Source organism: Dryobates pubescens, chromosome Z (assembly GCF_014839835.1).
Source record: "Dryobates pubescens isolate bDryPub1 chromosome Z, bDryPub1.pri, whole genome shotgun sequence".
Classification (NCBI taxonomy): domain Eukaryota; kingdom Metazoa; phylum Chordata; class Aves; order Piciformes; family Picidae; genus Dryobates; species Dryobates pubescens.
Window position 1 is genome coordinate 123920877 of NC_071657.1, and position 21427 is coordinate 123942303.

General features: G+C 38.4%; 1 protein-coding gene across 6 annotated transcripts in view; it reads left to right on the plus strand.

Moving 5' to 3' along the window:
- DOCK4 (dedicator of cytokinesis 4) overlaps nt 1–21427 on the plus strand; it is a 235085-nt gene that overhangs the window by 64514 nt on the left and 149144 nt on the right. The gene's annotated exons all lie outside the window — the stretch shown is intronic.

Sequence of the window (21427 nt, forward strand, 5' to 3'; positions counted from 1 at the left end):
ATAGTCATTTGCCTTCAGAAACATTCTGATGTTACACCTTCACAGTTAAAACAGAAGTAGGTTAGATTTGTGAATCTATTCTGTTCTGGTCAGAAAATCAAGCTAAAATGGCTATTTGCAGTTTTATTAGTGAGATAATATGAGATTATAGAGAAACCACAAACTAATTTGGAACTGAAAGGCAATTGCATTACCCAAATTTATAGATGCTGCTTTAGTTGTCTAACTTGAAAATCTGGAAATTGTCCAGAAGAAAAAAATAAATAAATTGGAAACCAGTTCATGCAATCTCATTCACCTCTTGGAATAACTTGCATTTCTGGTAACAACATGCTTGGTAAATTTAAAATATTTTAAGTCTTTTATAGAGGACACAGCCTCAAGCTGCTGCAGGGGAGGTTTAGGCTGGATGTTAGGAAGAAGTTCTTCATAGAAAGAGTGGCCGTTGGAATGGGCTGCCCAGGGAGGTGGTGGAGTCACCATCACTGGAGGTGTTTAGGAAGAGACTGGATGGGGTGCTTGTTGCCATGGTTTAGTTGATTAGATAGTGTTGGATGATAGATTGGACTTGATGATCTCAAAGGTCTTTTCCAACCTGGTCTGGTCTATTCTATTCTATTCTATTCTATTCTATTCTATTCTATTCTATTCTATTCTATTCTATTCCAGCTCCCAGATAATACACTCCAAGACACTGGGAAAATCATTGTATCTGGTTTTGTAAAAGTCAGCTGTAGTAACCAACCTGCGATCCTCTTCAAAGTGCAGTGAATTGTGAATGAACTTGCTGTATGAATATAAACTGTTCCACATTTTTATTTCCTACAAATACATCAGCATAAAGTATAGCTGCTTTTAAGTTTTTTATCCTGAGCAAAAGTCATTTTCTACAAATGGATGTGCATCTCTTCATAATATGTGACCTACAGAATGTGGATAGGAGCTTCAGGTTTTCTTTGGGGTAATATTTAATGCAGATGAAAACCTTTCTTCCTGGACATATATAAGATTAGAACTGGTGTTGCTGTATGCGTTTTCTTGCAATATGAAATGTGCAAATTAAATGTGCTACGGCAGTTAAAATTTTGTTATATAAGTCATCAAAATTGGAATGGACATTTACATTTTTCAAGCTGTAGAAAAAAGAACAAGAGTGTTATGCATTTAGAATACTGTGCATGTACCTTTGATTGAAAACACCAACCAACCGAAAATGAACTGCTGGAAAGCAATGGATGGTGGAAAAAACCTTTCTTATGAAAAACAGGATTGGAAATTAGATTTTGCTGCATTTCTTTGTGGACAGAAGGATCCTTAATCTCACTCAAGGGAATATACATTGGGTTGCCCAAACATTTGTAAAAATAGTTGCTGTCCTCAACTGGAAACTGTATGAATGCTACTATTTCTTAATATCTTGTCTCAGTGCATTTAGATGTCTCTTACTTGTTAGAAGCGTGTGTGGGGACACAACACAATGACATACCCCCCAGCAAACAACCCCAAACACCAGATAAAGCCCCCTTTCCCTTAACATGAAGAAAATCTTGAATTTTGCCAGTCACCTGAGCTGAGCATTTTGGCAGTGGAGTATAGGGCAGATATCTTCAGTTTTATTAATGCTTAGCATGTGAAATATGTATACTGCTCTTTCTCACAATTTCCACCTCAATTTATGCTCGAAACATCTTCAGGTTAACCTTACAGGATTAGAATTGCATGCAGAAAGGAATAAATTTCAACAGACTGAAAAAGAACTGAAATCTAGAATAGGGAAATCTTGCCATCAGAAAGCCAGACTGGTAAGTGGAAAACATGCCTTCAATCCTGTCCTTATCAATGCGAGACGTACTTAATAAAATAACCACAGAGGTGCCGTAAAGCTGTTGAAAATATTTTGTTCTGGGCCAATACTTCAGATGCTTAAGCTGCAGGTAAAACATTTGCTGCTCTGTATTTCTAGTTTTGTAACAAGTATTGTGTACACAGCGGTTTCTGAGGCTCAAGTTAATGTGCTTATACTCATGCTGATCTGCAGAAGACTTTAGTTTTAGGAAGTGAAGAAAGTCCCTTTGTAGTTCCTTGTGCTTTTTGGGTTTTGAATAGGCAATGTCTACTTTTGTTCCTTAGTTAATACTAATTGCACAGATTAGTCTTCTACTTGTAGAACTCTGCTTTCCATTTCCCAGTTTTTCTCTTGATTGATGCTGAAGGTATGTTTGATAGGAATGTTTGATAGGTGTTTGTGTAAGACTGGCTATAATGGAGATGTGTGGCATGTATAATGAAGTGTGTGGTTTACAGGATACATCCTAATTTCCTATTTTTAAGTAGCTATGATGCTTCTTAGTGGCTCTTAATAGGGCTCTCCTGCCAGAACACAATTTCCTGTTTTCTCAGGGAAGTTGGGGGATTTTGAGCCCTGAGAAGAAAGATACAGTGAAATGGTTCATGTTTCTGTGCATGTTTAAGTTTTTTGTCCTTTATTATGTTCTGGAAGAACTTTTTGTTTCATGAATGATGTAGTTAAGTGAGGAATTTCCCCCCATCTTTGGCTCCCATGGGTTATCTCAACTGCTACACCTTAGTTTACCACTAAGTGCAGGGTATGCCCTGGACAAGCTGGAGAAGTGTGAACGTCATGAGGTTAAACAAGGCAAAGTACAAGGTCATGCACCTGGTTTGGGACAATCCTCATTATCAGTACAGGCTTGGGGATGTGATAGAGCAGCCCTGTGGAAAAGGACTTGGAAGTACTGGTGGGCAAGAAGCTGGCTGTAATCCAACAGTGTGCACTTGCAGCCCAGGGGCTCATCTAGCATTCAAAGAATCATGACCAGCAGATTGAGAGAGGTGATTCTCCACTCTAGTCTGCTTTAGTGAGGCCCCACCTGAGTACTGTGTCCAGCTCTGGGGCTTTCAACACAAGAAGGACATGGACCTGCTTTAGAGGGTCCAGAGGAGGGATACAAAAAAGGTCAGATGGTGGAGCAACTCTCCTGCAAAGGCAACCTGAGAGAGTTGAGATTGTTCAGCCTGGAGAGGAGAAGACTCTGGGGAGATGTAGCAGCCTTCAGTACCTGGAAGTGGCCTACAAGAAAGCTGGAGAAGGACTATTTACAAGGGATGTTGCACTAAGATAAAGGCAATGGTTTTAAACTAGAGCAGGATAGATTTAGATTGGATGTTAGGAGGGAGTTCTTTATTATGAGGATGGTGGAACACTGGAACAAGTTGCTCAGGGAGGTGGTAGAGACCCCATCTGTGAGGACCTTCAAAGTCAGGCTTGATGGGGCTCTGAGCAACCTGATCTAGTTGGGGATGTTCCTGCTTACCACAGGGTGGGTTGGGTTAGATGACCCTTCCAACCCAGTGCGTTTTATGATTCTATGCATGGTATTTCAAATATGGTTACGCTGTGAATACTCTGATCAATTTAGCAAGGAAGAATTAAAAGAAGCTTTTACAGTTGCATTTCATGGGAGCTTTACTGCTGTATCAGTTGAGCACCAATAGTTGTAATGCCGAGCGTGCAGAGAGCCAGTGGATGATGAGCCTTTTAGAGGGAATGGTTCATGTATTATGTTCAGGCTCCCATATATAATCCTCTGAAAGATATAAGCAAGTAACTTTCAAACTACTCTTTGTGTGTAGACTCAATTTCTATCCTCTACTTACGTCTCCAGAATTGGAAGTTTGGTCCTGGGTGTAGTATCAAGTGGAGACACTAGATGATATGATGAAGATGGAAATTAGGAAGCAAACTCATTTGCCTTGGTTATGATAGTCTCATGTTCATCTCTTACTTTAAATTAGTTAGCAAGCCCCCATAATATTTGAGGCTTGTTCAAAAGCAATACAGCTTGATGCAAAATTAGTCGCAGACACAATGTGTGTGTAAGTGGTAATTGTTGCAAAAAATACTGGTGCACTAACCTAAGGATACTAAAATGCTTGGCCTGCTTTAACCATGGTTGTCAATACCAAGGGTAATAACTATGCTATTTGCTTGTGCCAGGTGTAGTAATTAAGAATGACACTTTGTTGCAGATCTGTTAGATTAATCTAAGAAAAGTACTGATTTTAGGGACTCACATCTCTTACTAGCTCTTTGAACAGTGGATTTCTAGATAAGTAAGCACACTGAGCTGTAAGTGAATCAGCAACCACTCCTGACATTGCCTCAGATTCCTTTTCCTTCCTGAACTTTTAAAATGGTTCAGATATAGTTTTTGTAAACAAAACCTAACTCTTTCCACTCCTTGCTAGGCATACTGTGCCATTGATTAGTGTCTTCTAGACATGAGAACCATTGCTTTGAGTTTGCCCTAACTGATGGCTTGTTGTGGTAATATACCTTTGCAGATATGACTCAATGTTTATCATTTAAAATGAAGCCATTAGTTACTTTGTAGTTGCTAATTTGAATGCTGCTGACATGTTTATTCTGGCCAATAGATACCTGTAATTTACCCTCCTATGTCTAGCCTGACCTCTAGGACATATATTAAAATTTTTTAGCTTGGAAGAAAACCACCACCAGCAGCACCAAAACAAAACCAACAAGGACGCACAAACCCAAACAAACAAACCCCAAACAAAACCAAAATGAGCACACACCCACACAAACCCCATAAAAAAAACACAGTTTGTGATTGCCTAGTTAATTTTGATATATTTGTGGCATCATATTTGGTTCAGTGATCCTGAGTTTGAAATAAGGTGTATTGGGACAAAATTAACACATGCTTAAAAAGGGGTACGGAGGAGGTAATTGGAGAAATACATTGCAGTACTTTGAGATACTAATGAAAATGTTGGGAGGATGTTGGGTTGGTTGCTGGATTTTTTGCTTTTTCTTTTGACTTTGTGCATCCTAAACCTATGTAATAGCTGCTTACACTAGTTACCTTCGCTATTTTCTGAAATCCTGGATTTGCCTAGTTTTTGTAATTGCTTGTTCTGATGGGGGTGACCAAGTCCCACCACCAGTGCTGGAACAGGTCAGAGAAACCTGATAACTGCAGAGAACAAGAGCAGGAAATTCATTGTGGTGGGCTCAGGTAATCAAATTGGAGCTTTGTCACACCTCCAAGCTGTTGGAAATAACCTAAAAATCCCCAGTACTTCACAGAGGTTAACAAGTTCTTTCCTGTTCATGGGGAGGAGACTCAGCTACATTTTTCAATCTGATGAATAGAAGTCCATATTTATCTTAGTATCTCTGTGATTATATTAATTTTTCTTCAAAATCACACTGGCATTACAGCTGTGGATGGGCAGATGAATGTATGGGGGAACTTAATTCCTCGTTGGTAGCTTGAGCGAATCTCTGAAAACCCGATGGCTTGGTCTGCCGCTGAGGTCAGTGCCGAAAGAGCTGGTTTCCTATCTCACTTCCTCTATGGGATTTGTGCCCATAGCAACACCCATTGACAGCAGTGAGATTGCAGTGCTGCTGCTGCCCAGCCCTCTGCAGCATTGCTTCTTTTGGCATACTGACCTAGAATACTGCCCTAGATCTGTTTCAGAATATTTCTTTAATTTTCCCCTTCTGCCTCGTCAGAAGTCCCCTCAGGATGTTAAATTGCTTGGTAGTTGCAATGTGATAAATTGGCTGCTAATTAGGTTTTTCTTTTTCTAGAAACATTAGTTCTTACCTTTTAAATTATTATTTTTTGCCCTGCACTTGTCCTGACATTTTACTTTTTCTGACACATCAGAATGTTAATTAATCTTATTAAGCTATTTGTCTAAATACAGAGCTTCTAGACTACTGTGTTTTCTATTACATTTTGGCTTTGTGCAACTGTGAACTAGCCAGCTAACTGACTGTCAGCAGTTACAAACATTGGATGGCCCTCTTTCATCAATTTTTCATTTATTGCAGTGCTTTTGTTGTGATAAATCACAACATTGAGACTTTCATGCACAGTAATTAGTATCAAGTCACTTCAGTAAAAAGTCCTTAATTGTCAGATCTGAAATGCTGACTGCCTGTTTTTTGGTCTGTGCTTAAATAAGAGACATAAATAGTGCTCTGAAATAGGAAGGAATGCTGATGGCTAGCCAGAAAGGTCATTCACCTTTGGAACAGTTAATCATAGCAATCTGCTACTTATTTAAGGGCTTACAAGGAATGATTCTTCTGGTCTTAGCTACATTCTCTAAGGACAAATGACCACATAATTAAAAAAACCACACCACATCAACAGTTACTGATGTCCTTTGAAAGAAGGCTGAGAAGCCAATGGTTTAATGCTTTTTTCAACATCTCTGAACTCAACATCTCTCCTCTAAAGATCTACATTTCTTTGTATTTCCAATTATGCCAGAAGTTAATCTTCTCTCTGGATAAATATCAAAACCCAGCTGTGTGAGAGCTACTAGGCTTGTGTTGGCATTACTGGGTGTCACTTCAGTAGGAGAGTATGCCTTAGAGTTTCTGAGATTATGGTAGGCTTATGTTTGAGCTGCGTTTGCCCAATGAAGGTTATCTACATGTTATCCCTTAATAGAAGTGGGGTATTGGAGCCACATCTGATTTGACTGGACCACTTGTAATTTCAGAAGAACTCTGTCTCGTAGAGATAAGTGTTCTGATTGTGTTGACACTGAGTGTTTACCATTACTTGCCTATGTTATATTAAAAGAATATTAAAAATACTTAAGAATATATTTCCAGTAGACTTGTCCATCTGTTTGTTCCATTCATCACAAATAAAGTTTCTACAGTGCCTCCCTACCTCAGTTTCCAAACTTCTCTGGTTCTTGCTTGATTTGCTTACATTGGAGACTTTGAAAAGCTCATTCTTATGTTTCTCAGATTGATAAATTACATCAGTGAGCAGGGATACCTCCAACTAGATCAGGCTGCAGAGGGCCACAACAAATCTGATCTTGAATGTCTCCAGCGACAGGACCTCTGCCGTAGCTTTGGGCAACTTGTTCCAGTATTTTGCCACTCTTGGTGTAAAGAAATTCCTCCTTATATCCAAACTAAATCTACCCTGCTTCAATTTAAAAACCATTGCCCCCTTTATCCTGTTGCTACAAGCTCTTCCCCAGCCTTCCTATATGTCCCCATCAGATAGCTACATTTTACTATAAGGTCTTTTTGTAGCCTTCTCTTCTCCAGGCTGAACAGCTCCAATTATCTCAGCCTGTCTTCACAGGAGAGGTGCTCCAGCCCTCTGATCATCTTTGTGGCCTTCCTCTGGACCCACTCCAGCAAGTCTGTGTGTATTGTGTTGAGGGCCCCAGAGCTGTATACAGTGCTCCAAGTGAAGTCTTGCCAGAGCAGAGGAAAGGGGCAGAATCACCTCGACCTGCTGGCCACACTTCTATTGATGCATCTTGGGATGCAATTTGCCTTCTGAGCTGCAAGCGCACACTGCTGGCTCATGTCTGGCTTCTCGTCCACCAGTACCCCAAAATCTTTATCTTCAGAGCTTCTCTCAATTTTATCATCCACCATCCTGTATTGATATCCAGGGTTGCCCCAACCTAGGTGCAGGACGTTGCACTTTGCCTTGTTGAACATCCTGAGATTTTCCTCAGCTCACCACTTTCTCCTGTCTAGGTCCCTCTGGATGGCACCCCATCCTTCAGATTTAACCATACTACTCAGCTTGATATGTTTGTCAATTTGCTGAGGGTGGACTCAATCTTGCTATGTCTTTGATGACTTGCAGACTTTTCTCTCGTTCTTGGGTTATATTTTCATAGTTTTAGCAATAACCATAATTTTCAAGATGCACTGAACATTACTTTAAAATGTTGCTCACAAGTATCTGGCATTTTCTTCTTCTTTTCACAAGTTTAAAATTTAATTGAAATTTGTTCTAAAATACTTCTGTGCAAAAGTTCAGTTGGATTTTCCATGAAGACTAGTGAACTAAGTGTAATCTAAGATAAAAGTTCATAAAACTATGTATTTTGAACTAGGATTTCTGCAGAATATATTCAGTTTCTTTACAACCATCTAATCATAACATTTGAAATAGTACTGCACAGCTGTAAATCACTACTTAAGAAAAATATCAGAAGAATTCAAGATCACTTGGTGGTCTAAAAGCACATGGTTTGTCATTAAAACTTATTTTTGAAGGTGTGTGCATAAATACTTCTCCATTGGCAGACAATGGATCCTGTTATCGTTGAGGCTTGATCAAAATCAAGGAGAGGGAAGAATTATCAGTTTACCAAGGAAGGTGATTTGCATACTATTATGCCTTAGTCTTTGCTTTCTGACAAATTTTCTTAAGCTTGCCGTGACCTACTTTAGAGTCTTGTGATAAGATTAAGAATTCCAGTAAATTCTATGTGTAGCCTGCTACTTGTGTTTACATTACCACTATTGTTTTACTGGGAATAAGACACAGTTTCCCACAGTAAGCCTTTGATTAATCCTTGATTCATTTTCCTCTACTGATTGGGTTTTTTTGCCTTGTTAGGCTTTTGGTTTTATTCTTTTTTTGTTTGTCTGCTTGCTTGTTTGTTTATTTTTTGAGTGTTTTTTGAGGGTTGGTGGGTTTTTTTTTGTTGTTTTGATTTTAGTTGGTTTGGGGTGGTGTTTTGGTGTGGTTTGGTTTCAATTTTGCATTTCTTGTATTTCTAGTATAGCTAAGATAGGGAAAAGCAAAGATACTTCCTGACTTTGTTGTGTCTGTAGTGACAAAAAGAATACTGTTACAATGGCTTACAGAATTTTGGCAGAGAACAAATAAACTACAGCCATTTGGGTATTCATGGCTGTGTGCCAGCATGTAGTGTCTTGTAGAGTGTACTAAAGTGACTCTGAAAGACCTCTCTTGGATACTGAAATAAAGATAAGGTTACCTTTGTGTGGTGAGGAGGCATGAATTAGTTTGCTGAGAATCAGGTATAGTACATATAGTGTGTGTATATATATATACACATATAGTATATATGGGTACAGTGTAGTATATTTTGTGCTTGGACTCAATGATCTTAAGGGTCCTTTCCAACCTAGGTGTTTGTATGATTCTAGTAGTGTCTTTTTTGCCACTTGTAGTGCTATTTCAAGCTGTTTAACTAGAAATCAGCATATGTTATTCTGCACAGGTCCAATGTTGTAGTTTGAATAACCTGTATTTCTGAAAAGCATAAATTATCAGTTCCTGTTCTGTTTGTAGTTGAAAAAAAATGGCATTGAATATGAAGGTCTAAATTGCAGAAGGTATGCTTCAAAATAAGGAAAGAGTTTTTTAATAAGGGCGAAGTCAAAACTAGAAGGCACCTTTCTCGTTCAGTATTACCCTAAATTTGAGAGTCATGAGTCTGAATTGCCCCAGTTTTTGTTGTACTATACTTCTGTTAGGTTTTTGTGTTTCTAAAACCAGGGACCTTACTTCTTTTCAAAAATTTCAAAATTAAGTACACTTTTAGAATTATTCAAGGGAAAAAACCCTGCAACATATAAGCAAGAACACCACTGTCCTGCTACCTAATTCTGCTTCCCAGTCCTCACCATACAAATCTTCAGTAGAGCTAATGTTGATGAAACCAGGTCAACCCTGAATATTTTATGTAAATCTCTAGTCCTGATGGAGTACGTTCATAGCTCAAAAGCTTACCTGGGCAAAGCAAATTGCAAGGTTGAATCATTAAAATGATACTTTAGTCTTGATTTGGCATATATTTGCCCTACATTACAATAATGTTATTAATCAGTTTAGTATTTGTAGTGGAGACCAATCTCCATTCTTACTGACAGGCCCTTTCTGTGTCCTGAGTACTGCTGTGCTGCTTTTAGAAAAGGCACAAATTCCAGACCTTTTCAGGTTGACTTTTATTTCTATTTCATCCATCACAGACCATTCCTTTTACTGGCTGTTGCTTTCTATATGCCAATGTTGATGGTTGTTCCAATCCTTAAAAACAAACAAGGGAAGGAATTGAAATAGTGAAATAGTAAATAATAGCGCAGAAGAAAATAAACACAAAACAGGTCAGACCAAACCAGCGAGTTAACCTGGCTATTTTCCCAACACAGAAGTGAGGGGAAAATAACACACAAAAACTCAGGACTGAGACAACAACAAAAGTGAGAGAAGAATACAGTTTACTGATAAAAAATCAGATAAGCATGGTATAAATTGCATAATTCCCTTGGCCTATTTACAGGAAAAGCATGGCACAAAGAAGCAGCAAGCAGAAGCAAGGAAGCCAAAAGCCCAAGCCAGAAAACTACTTCCCCATGCCTCCTTGACCCACCACCATCCCAGTGGAAAAGATAACATCCCCAAAGAACCAGAACCAGCAACCAGAACAGGAAGCCTCCCATGTTGCAATCTGAACTTCAAGCCCCGTAATACTTTGCTCCAGTTAGCACATTCACTTTTTGAAGCCAGCATGACTGCTGCATACTGTGATTAACAGCAGCAGGTTCAAATCAATCCATGACACACATCTAATTTCATAATCACTACAACAATGTGCTTTAAGAAATGAAGAAGTGTTGATTGTTGGTAAAGGTATTTCCGAATAAAATTGATAGTTTCTTTCCTCATGTGTTAATCTATCTGCAATATAAAGGCTGCAAATTCCACAGGGTGTACTTGAGCAAGAATATTGTTTCAGCGTGCTTGACATCTCCAGGTTTCTCGGAGGGCAAAAGCATAAAACTGTTTCATTTCAATTTGTTTAAAAAAAAAGAAAAAAGTGTAGTAAATTGTAATACTTTACTTCACTGACTTGGCTTATACATAATTTCCTTTTTGTGACACTTCAGTGGTTACCATGCAAGCTTTCCAAGGATTATGTTAGGAACATAATGCTATTTTTCTGGCACAAAAAGTAACCAAACCACCAATGAGTGTAATTATCATATCCATTAACATTGCTGCTGGTTTGACCCAATAAATTTCAGTGTGATTGTTGGCTGACCTTTCAGATAATCCTAGTGAAGTGGAAAAGGGATTCCTTTTAATTGAGATGATAGTGTTAGAGTTAATAAGCTGTGTATTTGAGTTGAATGTACTGTTTAAACTGTTATAAGAAAGCTAGAAGCAGTGTTGCAAGCCTTGGTATATGTTGTCTGCTCCACATTTAATTGTGTATTAGATTACAGATACCCTTTTTTTACACCATATACCCCATAAAGTGTCATTTTTCTTTGATTTAGTCTCTTCAATTCACTGTCAGGAAGAACAAACCTGTTACAGGCTAGGCATTACTGATTACTTACACACCTGTAATAATTTTAATTAGTGAGTAGAAAAACTGCTGCTGAATCAAATCCAAAACAGAAGTTATTCAATGTGTGGTGCTTCCAGGGATTCGTTGAGTTGGTATCTGAGCTACTGAAGTTTAGAGGTCTCACACAAACTTTTTTGAGAGAGGAAAGAATTATTGCAGAAGTACTAAGTCTTACAGTTGTGTTAAAGACAGATATATCTAAGGAAAATTATTCTTGTTTTTTAAAGTATGTTTGTTCTTGGCCATCTTCAGATCCAGCATTTGACTTGGCTCTCAGAAGCTGACTTTTTTTCACTAGTTTTGAGAATCTTTAGTGAAAGAGTAGAATCTCCATATAGCAAAGATGCCATATGATGTTCATCTTATCAGTCACAAGGGCATGTTTTGCTCAACTTCAAACACATCCTTGCAGTCTACTGATCATCTAATTTACTAAATTTCAAGGTCTGTATATTGCTACTTCAGCTGAACTTGATACTGGAAACTGCTTGATGCAGTACAGAAACTGAACAACTGTCAAGATGAACCTAGCCACAGTTGTGTGTTACCTGTCCATCAGTTCTCTAAAAAAGTAAGAAATAAGGAAAATATGGATTTAACCATAGTTTTTAGAGACTTCCAAAGGATTGTCTGTAAGCCCTTTTTAAAATCTCTTCTATTTTTCACCTTCACAGAGTTCTGACACAATGATTTTCCAGAACTTGGTTGTGCCTTTGTGAAAATATTATTTGGATCATTTCAAATCTGCTGCCAGACCATTCTTTCCTTGAGGTTATTAGGCTTTGAGCAGGGGATAATAATTCAGGGTTTCTTTTCCCATATTGTTTTGTAATATCTTGTCATATCTCTTTTCCAAGCTTGGTCTTTACCCCAGTGAAAGATAATGCATGCCCCTGATGAGCCTTCCTGTCTTGTTCTGGTTCAATTTGTTCCATTTATTCCAAAAATGTGGAAGAGAATTTTGTGCAAGTGGGGGCTCCACCATGGGCTTTGGTAGTAGCAGAACTTCAGAGTACTGCAGGAATTGGTTTTATATACAATTCAGAGCTTTTCATTAGGATGACTGATTAAGCAGAGTTTTGCTTATACGTTAACCTCAGGTTTTTTGTTTGCTTCTTTATTATGATGGTGGCAGCTGCATCACTTACCTGAAGCACTGACCTTTGAAAAAGAGTGTAGGACAGGGTAGGGCTGGTCCTCTTGATACAGATGAAAACTCTTACTTACCTGCTTGATGTGTCTCGTTCCTACTTTTATAGGTAATGGTACTGCCAGACTCTACAGGAAATTTTTTCTTTGGCTAGATTGGTATGGGTTTTTTTTTCACTTAGTTTTGTGCCTAGTGAATTCCTGAGCACCATCATTGTTGTTGGATAATACTGCTTTCTTCCTGCATCAAGAAGAGCTGTGGCTTAGTTTTTTTAAGAGGAAAACTGGGTTATTAAAAGTGGTAAATTATTTTTATCAGTGTTTATTTAAGGAATGCATTGCATTCTGAGGTGTTCTTTTCATAGAGAGGAAAACCTCATAGTGAATTTCCTGGGCAATTTGCAACAATCTCTATTTTATGCATCATCTGCAGAGCACTGTCAAGACTGTGGTACAGATACATATGTAATTATTGTTTTGTCTCTTATAGTTGACAATGGTAAGGTCTGGGTGATTTATTCCTGCAAATTAGTTTCTGTATTAATATGCCCTTCCTAAGGATGTTCAAACAAAAAGCAAAAAGCCCAATAAATTTTAAACAAACTTCTGAAAGCAGATGTTAAAAATAAGGTTTCTTGTGGCTGTGCAATGAAAAAAATCAATTTGCACTCCACTACTGGACCAAATAATTTGCTTAACTACATGCATAATAACCAAACTATGATCACCATGGTTTATTACTTAGTAAATGTTCATTTGCATAAAGTTTAATTATTTGTAGATTATTTTTTTTTTGTGAGGCATCTTCTGCTGGAGTTTTATAATCTTGTTTCAGAAGGATTTTTCAAGATCTGAGAAAAATACAGCTTTCTCTTCTCCTTACCTCAGATATCAGATAAAAGCCATGAGGTCTTTATTCTGCCTACATTCTCAGGAGGCTATTAATTGTAGGAAACCCTCCTGGTATTTAAGAAAATGAATTATTTTAAATTATCATATTAATTGTCAGCTGTGTGGTATGTGATGGGTCAATTGATGAATTGTGGCATTGTGAACAAGTCCAGCCCCTGAACTGCTGTTTGTTTGCTGTCTCTCCCTGGGAGCGGCCCCTTTCAGGGCAGCAGCCTCCTGAGAGGAGGCTTGGCTCTTCGCTAAAGATACTGCCTTGATTTTCATATCCCTTCATTCTTTGCCTCATCCATTCCCCTTTCAAGTGAAGTTTGGCAGTTTCTTTTGCTTTATGGCTGTGAGTTTTGTACCTCAGATCAAGTGCCAAACAATTAAGTTTGGTGGCTTAATGACACGGACAGTGGCCAATTGGATAGATTACAAATCTGCTTGATTTGAGGTATCTTATTTTAGTTTTGTTTTCACACTGCTGTCAAACACCAAACTGACACAAGACTTTCCCTGTCTCTGCTCATTTTTCTTATTTATAAAGTAGAGCTTTCACTTCTTGTGGTTTGTGGTGGGTTTTGCTTGTTTGGTTGGTTTTGTTTTTTGTGGTGTGGTGGTTTGGTTGTTTTGTTGTTGGGGGGTTTTTTATATGTTTTTAAAATTTATTTTTATTTCAAGAATGATACCTGTAGGCCCTTTCAGATGAAGAAGAATAGGAAAACTCCTTAACACTAAAAGAAAAGTACTTGTGCCTGGTTTGGTTGCATGCCAAAACTTGTTTCAAACTTGACTAGTTTCACTCAGGAAGTATTTAATGGTGCAGGATAACAAAGTTTGTCTCCCAGTCATGTATTCTTCAAAATACATCTCTGTTTTTCATGCTTTTCTGGAGCCGTGGTATCCCAAATGTATTTCTACACTTCTGTGCCAAATCTAGAGAAAGAGATAAGGAGAGAACTGTTACAATAGCACTTATTTTTAGTGACTCTATCAAGATGTTAAACTGAAAGAATCATCTTGCCTATTGAAGTACTCGTACAAAAAGACAAATGTTCAGATGCAGTAATGAATCATAACTGTCTAAAGAGGACAGTTTGCTCTTACACTTCCTTTCCCACATCACATCAAACAGAACAGATTCTGATTTTTCATCAGGATCCTTCTGAAGGTGTACCATAATACCACAAAGATCCTGTTGTAAGAATTTATAGACACTTTTAAAATTTTTTCCCCCCAGAGCTTTGTTAGGAGAAGTGTACATACTGTTACATTTGTTTGGTTACATATTTTAAGATATTTGTGGGACTGCATTAAATATCCTTGAAGCTTTAACTTTATGGAGATTATGGACTAGTGATGGCACACCAATGGGCTAGATACACTGATTTCTTCTGGCTCCACTATTGTAATCTGTCTGAAAAGTGAAGTGGTTATTTCCAACTGTAAAGCCTAATGAACCAGCTTATAGCCAGGGTGGGATGTTTAAAATTGTGTTCAGCAGTGTCCGAGGACTTTCTCATGAAGGAGTAGTTCTGCTTTATTAGTCCTGATAGCTTTATTCCAGTGTATTTGAAACACCTCTCATTTACAGAATCACAGAACGTTACTCCAGCCCCCCCTGCCAGAGCAGGATCATCTAGAGTCGGTCACACAGGAGTGCATCCTGGTGGGTTTTGAATGTCTCCAGAGAAGGAGACTCCACAACCCTTCTGGACAGCCTGTTCCAGTTTTCTGTCATCCTCACAGTAGAAAGTTTTTCTGCTTCATTTAATATAAAAAGCAAGTGCCAGTGCCCTTGTAAGTAATTTGTAATCATCATTTTCCTTAGTTGCACTTAATCCTTCACTTTGCCAAATTGTCCTGACAGAGAATTGGCTGATCTGCAGGTTGCTCACAATTACAATTTAGATTTAATATTAGCTAAATGGCACAATTATTGCATACGTTGGTAGGGTTTTGTTTCAAACTGAAAACATGGCTACTTGTGACAAAACCCAGATTCCAATATTTAATGTGCAGCAAAAAACCTGCAAGAGAAATCTCTTGGATCACATCTGTTATTGAAATGAACATTCATATGTATATTGTGTTTATTGAAAGGAGATTAGATTGATTCCCCACCCATCCTCTTTCTACTTTTCTGTCCCTGTCTTCATTAGCTTGTTTTTGGTTTGCAACAAGCCTCCTAGGATATCTGTAGGCAGCTCAGTGCATTACTGGATTAACCCATCTATTAGAAGCATGACCATGTAGCTGTACTATCATGCCATTCCATTTGGATCAATTCATATGTAGGCAAAGCTCAGTGCATGTGATTACATTTTACAGCAAACTTTGCCCATTCTGCTTTAGCAAAAGTTGCATGCCTCTGTATGTGTATGCTTCTAAATTCTGCCTGTTTAGAAATTTAAGGAGGTTTTTCAGCTTCTTCTGAGGAGAGCAAGCTTCACCCTGGAAAAGGTACAGCTGAGGTGCAGAAAGGGTGACAAGAGTTTGCTTATTCAAACTTTCCCGCAAGAACAAAGGGACATAAAACTTCAATTTCTTTTATGAAGCATATTTAAACTGGAAAGATTACTGTGAGTTTGTGAACACTGACATCATGCATGTACAATGTGGTTAGGCAAATTCATAAGAGAAATCCACCAATGGTTGTTTAACAGGCAGATACCATGTTTGGCTTGGGGGATCCCTGTGCCACAAAATACCAATAGCTGTACTGCTGGTCGCTTGCTGGTCAGTAGCTTCAGATATGAGTTTACAAACAATATCCCGGGTAGAATAGATAGTCTGATTTAAAAAAAATAAATAAAATTTTAATGTCTGTCCTGATGTTGTGCTGCCTAACATTGCATTTTCTGCAGTTGCTTGCAGTGCCAGGTGCCTGCTGTATTTAGTATCCATAAGTATAGCTCAAAGGATATTGTTCTACATTTGTGCAATAAAGACCACTGAATCAGAGCCTTCATCATTGCTCATCAGCTGAAAAATTCCATGAAAACAAGTCCAGTTTTCCATCATAAAGGAAAAATGCATCAGTAAATTATTATTTTAACTAATACAGTTTTCTATAATATTAGAAGGTCCTTGATTTGTTACAGTTTTTTAATTAAAAAACAAATATTTTTAGCTATGGAATAGAAAAGAAACCTTGAAATGGTTGCACATGAAAGTCTCAATTCGGTGAAAGAATGACACTAACTCCAGAGTAGAACCTCTTAAAATGCTTTTGCCATTGAGAGGACCTGATTTCAGCTATAGCAAATACTATCTGCAATCAATAATAGCTTCTGGTCATCAATTAGGAGGAAAGGAACAACAGTATCTGCCTCATTAGTTCTCATGTGCAGATCTTCAGTTATTTCAGGCATAAACATTTTAAGACCATAACCCCAAGCAAACTTTGAAGTGGGCTACCCACGCCGGTTACCATCATTACCTTTTCTATCAAAGCATCTTGCTCCCCATCAAAACCTGTCCCTCTCAAGCAGTTGCCCACCACCAAACCTGCTGTTTTCCAGTGTTTTTAACATACTTTAGTTGGGTTGATATGCTACCTCTGTTAGTTGGAGCATCACAACTAGAGCATTCAACTGGAGTCTATTTTACTTTAGCATATAGCATGCATAAGAGGGCCAGGTAAATATTTACTTCCCCCTCCCCCCACCTTCCTTTTTCTTCAGCTGAAGGACTGGTTTTTATTATGTGAAACTTGGGTCTGCTATTGCGGTACAAATGCTCTTCTTTGAGGTATTAGTAGTTTCTGTAGGTGTTCACAGAATCAACCAGGTTGGAAGAGACCTCTAAGATCTAGTCCAACCGATCACCCAACCTTATCTAATCAACTAAACCATGGCACTAAGTGCCTCATCCAGTCTTTTCTTAAATACCTCCAGGGACATTGACCCCACCACCTCCCTGGGCAGCCCATTCAAGTGGGCGATCACTCTGTGAAGAACTTTCTAAGACCAAGCCTGAATTTCCCCCTGCATAGCTTGAGACTCTGTCCTCTTGTTCTGGTGCTAGTTGCCTGGGAGAAGAGACCAACCCCCACCTGGCTACAACCTCCCTTCAGGGAGTTGTAGACAGCAATAAGGTCTCCCCTGAACCTCCTCTTCTCCAGGCTAAGCAACCCCAGCTCCCTCAGCCTCTTCTCATAGGGCTTGTGTTCCAGGCCCCTCGCACTGATTCCTTTATACAGGAGTGTATGTCATGCTACTCAGGCAGGAACTGCAGTGTACTGCATGTCTCCTTTCATAGTGTTATCTTGTGACTGGGGGTGTCTTGAGCACCATATCACATGTACCATTTGTGGAGAGATATATTCATCTTATAAACAAAGTCAGGCTAGCCATGAAACCATTATGCTCTCACTGGGTCTGAAATGCATCTTTATAACACTAACTCAAGTGCAAGATCTGCAAGTAGAAAAAGAACCTTGTTTCATTTTTTAGAACAACAGTTCTGTTTATGCTCTGCATGAACAGAGGATGAATTCCTGTACCAAATAAAAACACCAAAGCACTTCTTTAGGCTTTAAGACCTTGGTCTTGGATTGATCTTTTTATACAGGAGGCTGTTGGCATATGTAAAATTCTCCAACAGTGAGCACAGACAGGAAGAGATTTGCATGAGAGCAAAAAGACCAAGTTTTCTTTTGAGAAGCTGAACATAAGAGCTCCAGTGGATCATTCATTCCTTTTCTTTTCTTGTTTTTCCTGATTGCAATGGTGTTCTGATATGAAGGCAAGGATTGTAAACTTCTTTCCAATCATTCATACATGTCCTTTTAGGCTGGATGTTAGGAAGAAGTGTTTTACAGAGAGAGTGATTGCCCATTGGAATGTGCTGCCCGGGGAGGTGGTGGAGGCACCATCATTGGAGGTGTTCAGGAGGAGACTTGATGGGGTGCTTGGTGCCATGGTTTAGTTGTTTAGGTGGGTTGGATTGGTTGATGGGTTGGACGCAATGATCTTGAAGGTCTCTTCCAACCTGGTCTGGTCTATTCTATTCTATTCTATTCTATTCTATTCTATTCTAAAAACTTTGAGAAACATGTAGAAAGGATGCCTGGTATGTCACTTTCTTGGCTGAACTGACTCTGTTCTATTGAAATGTAGAAGAATATTAGGAAAATATTAGCACAGTTGATTAACCTTAGCAGTTAACCAGTTCATTTACCTGTGATTGTCTCATGAGGGTTCTCTTTCTGATTCTCTCCATAATTCTCACAGAAATGGGTTGTTCCATAACTTGAGATTCAATACACCTGTGATACTGTACAAATTTTAAGGTTGGCACTAAACCCCAAGCTGCTTTAATATTGCATGTCACTGTCATTCTCACCATATGCTTTCACCTGTACGGATTAGGTTTTTGTGTCCTGTGTTGTTGTCTTGCTTTGTTCTGAGTAGCCTTTGGGCAACAAGAAAGTATTTTATTATGTCAGCCAACTGCTGCATTTCAACTGTGTTTCTAAAACATTTCTGAGACTAGTTCTATGAGTATGATGAATGTGTATTGTTCTTAAGCTAGACTGGACAACTTAAGCCATGGTCACTGCAGAGTGATTAATTACATACTTGCTAGTGTTACAAGAAAGGATTAAGGAACATCTGGGAAGCGTTGCAGAAGAATGCGGTCATTGGAGGGAAGGACAAGAGGTTCAGTACATCAACTTATCATTGCTTGGTTAAGGACTCTGTGTCCTAGCTGAACCACCAGACCCTGGTATCTTCTCTGGTGGAACTGTAACTACCTCCTTCCATGACTTCCTGATTACTCTCCCTGTAATCTACTTTCTTATATACACCACAGACAAACTAAAAAGATTTAAACAGTCATCATCTCTCTTAATCCCTTTCTGTAACATGTCTCAATCCAAGTTCTGTAACATTACTTGATTAGTTGAAAGTTACCTGAGTGAATGTGTGATAAGTTTATCTGTGAATTCCTGTGCTTTGATATACATTCTCTTGTGCTTTCTTTCGCTTTGAGTGGCATTGCTAAAGATCACAGGTTGCCTATTTTGAGCCTGACCTTACTGCAAGACCTCTGCAAGAATCTGTTCAGAGGTTTTTGAGTGGGTTGGGTGAATTGTAGTGGCTCAGTGGTACAGGTGATGCCCTCATTTCTTTCTTTTTCTGGTACTCTGCAGGCCATCCTTCTGGAAGGTATTTCAAGGTATAATTTGTTCTTCCATACATGTTCTAAAATGAATTCTAGCTATTTCCAACACTCTGTGTTATTTCAGTCTTTTTTTTTTGTCCTAAAAGTTGTTTGAAGGAAGCTTGTTTTAAAAAGAAAAAAAAAAGTGAGGGGGACACAATGATGACATGACAACAGGTGAAAAGATCCTTAACAGATCTAGTAACTAAGTAATAAAAACTGAATGTCACAGCAAAGTCAGATCATAACAATGTGACAGGATATATTGGCTCTTAAGAAGAAAATTACTGTCATTTTTATCTCATGGATTTTAAAAATAAGACATCTCACAAGTGTAATGACAGAAAAGGATTTGGTTTGGTTTTCTGTGCTGTTTCTGTTAATTCCTTTATTTTATTGCCATGGCTGTAGGTGCTGTTTTGGCAGGCTTCATATCGCTGGCTTGTTTCTTGCAAGCTGGGAAGGTGACCAGAATGACTCTGTCACTCCAGTGTCACAGACGAATTTAGATGTACATTGTATTGATATTCAGGGAGCTTTGTTTTCAATCTGCACATAGTTAATAAGATTATTTTTTTTTCTCTTTGTATATGAATTGATTGGAAAACTCTCACTTTTTTTCAACTCACACTCTTTCAATATAGAAAATCAGGTTTGCAGATAAACCTCTGAAAAAATGGTGTACTTGATTGTGGTGATGACTAAATTTAGTGAGTTTTGAAGTCTTCAGTTTCTGAAGACAGATTTAGCAAAACCACACCTTTTTGGGGTACATTTTTATGCATGCCATCCTATAGTAGAGACTATGTACTGTTGTTTTATTCGTATAATCTGGGACTTCCTGGAAAGATTCAGCAATGAATTTTCAGACTTTGTGGCTAATCTCTGCCGCTGCCTTTGAGGAACAATGTGACAAATGAATAAGAGGTTACATTGTGTTTTACAATAGTTTCTGTTTGAGAATGGTTTCTGCCTGTCATGGGAGGGACCTCAACAGTAGGTAAGAGCTGCCAGAAGGGATTGTTGTGACTCAACATATTGCAAGTCCTTTGATGGAAGAGTAATTATTTTACATGCAGATCTGCACTCATGGGGGTTTCCTCTTGGATTTTTGTTCGCATGCCTCTGATTTGATAATTTCTTATTTTCTATGAGATTTGTATTATTTTATCTAGATGTATAGATACTTGATTACAGCATGGTTGCAGTTATCCCTGTTGATACTGTTAGAAGGCCATTTTCCTCTTCAGCTTCAAAATCTATCACCAAAAATGTATCACAGTACAGACAATCAAGATCAGTTGCTTGGTCTTATGGTCTGAATTAGGTAGTATTTTAATTCAGAATTTCAGAGTTGAATGGCTAATTTGCTCTTTCATACATTAATGGGCTTGTAGTAGATGTGGACATGAGCATTTTGAGTGGCTTTTGAGTAATGAAGAAACAGTTGACCTTTTTTTAGCACTAACAATGAAAGATTTAAAACTTGACCATTTTAATTATTTGGGAACATCACTGCTCTGGTGGATGCTTTCTTTGAGGCATGTTTTATCTCCAGCAAGGAAAGCCCATTTCTGTAGTTTTTGTCCTGGGTTGAGCCCACTTCACTTGCTTCTGAGAGACTGCAAGGGAGACTGTGCACTTAAGATATGCTTTACTGGTCTTAGTCCCCTAACTATTTCCTCACAATTTGGAGTTATGTGGAGTGTTGGGTCTATAACATCCATTAAGTGAATGTGAAATAAGATTTTTATCTTGTGGCATGTGGGTCATATAGATGTCAGCAAAAATATTGGCTCTTTCAACTTGCAAAAGTATGACACCTGATAAGTGTTAGTGTGAGCATTTTGAATAATAATTTTTCTGTCCCTCAGGATAGTTACAGTGTAGTTAAGTGTTCTCCAGTATGAGCTTTCTGTTCATGTATAGTAGGTCTGTAAGTGTTTTGGTGTGGTTTGTTTTGTGGTGCTTGTTGTTGTTTTTTTGTGCT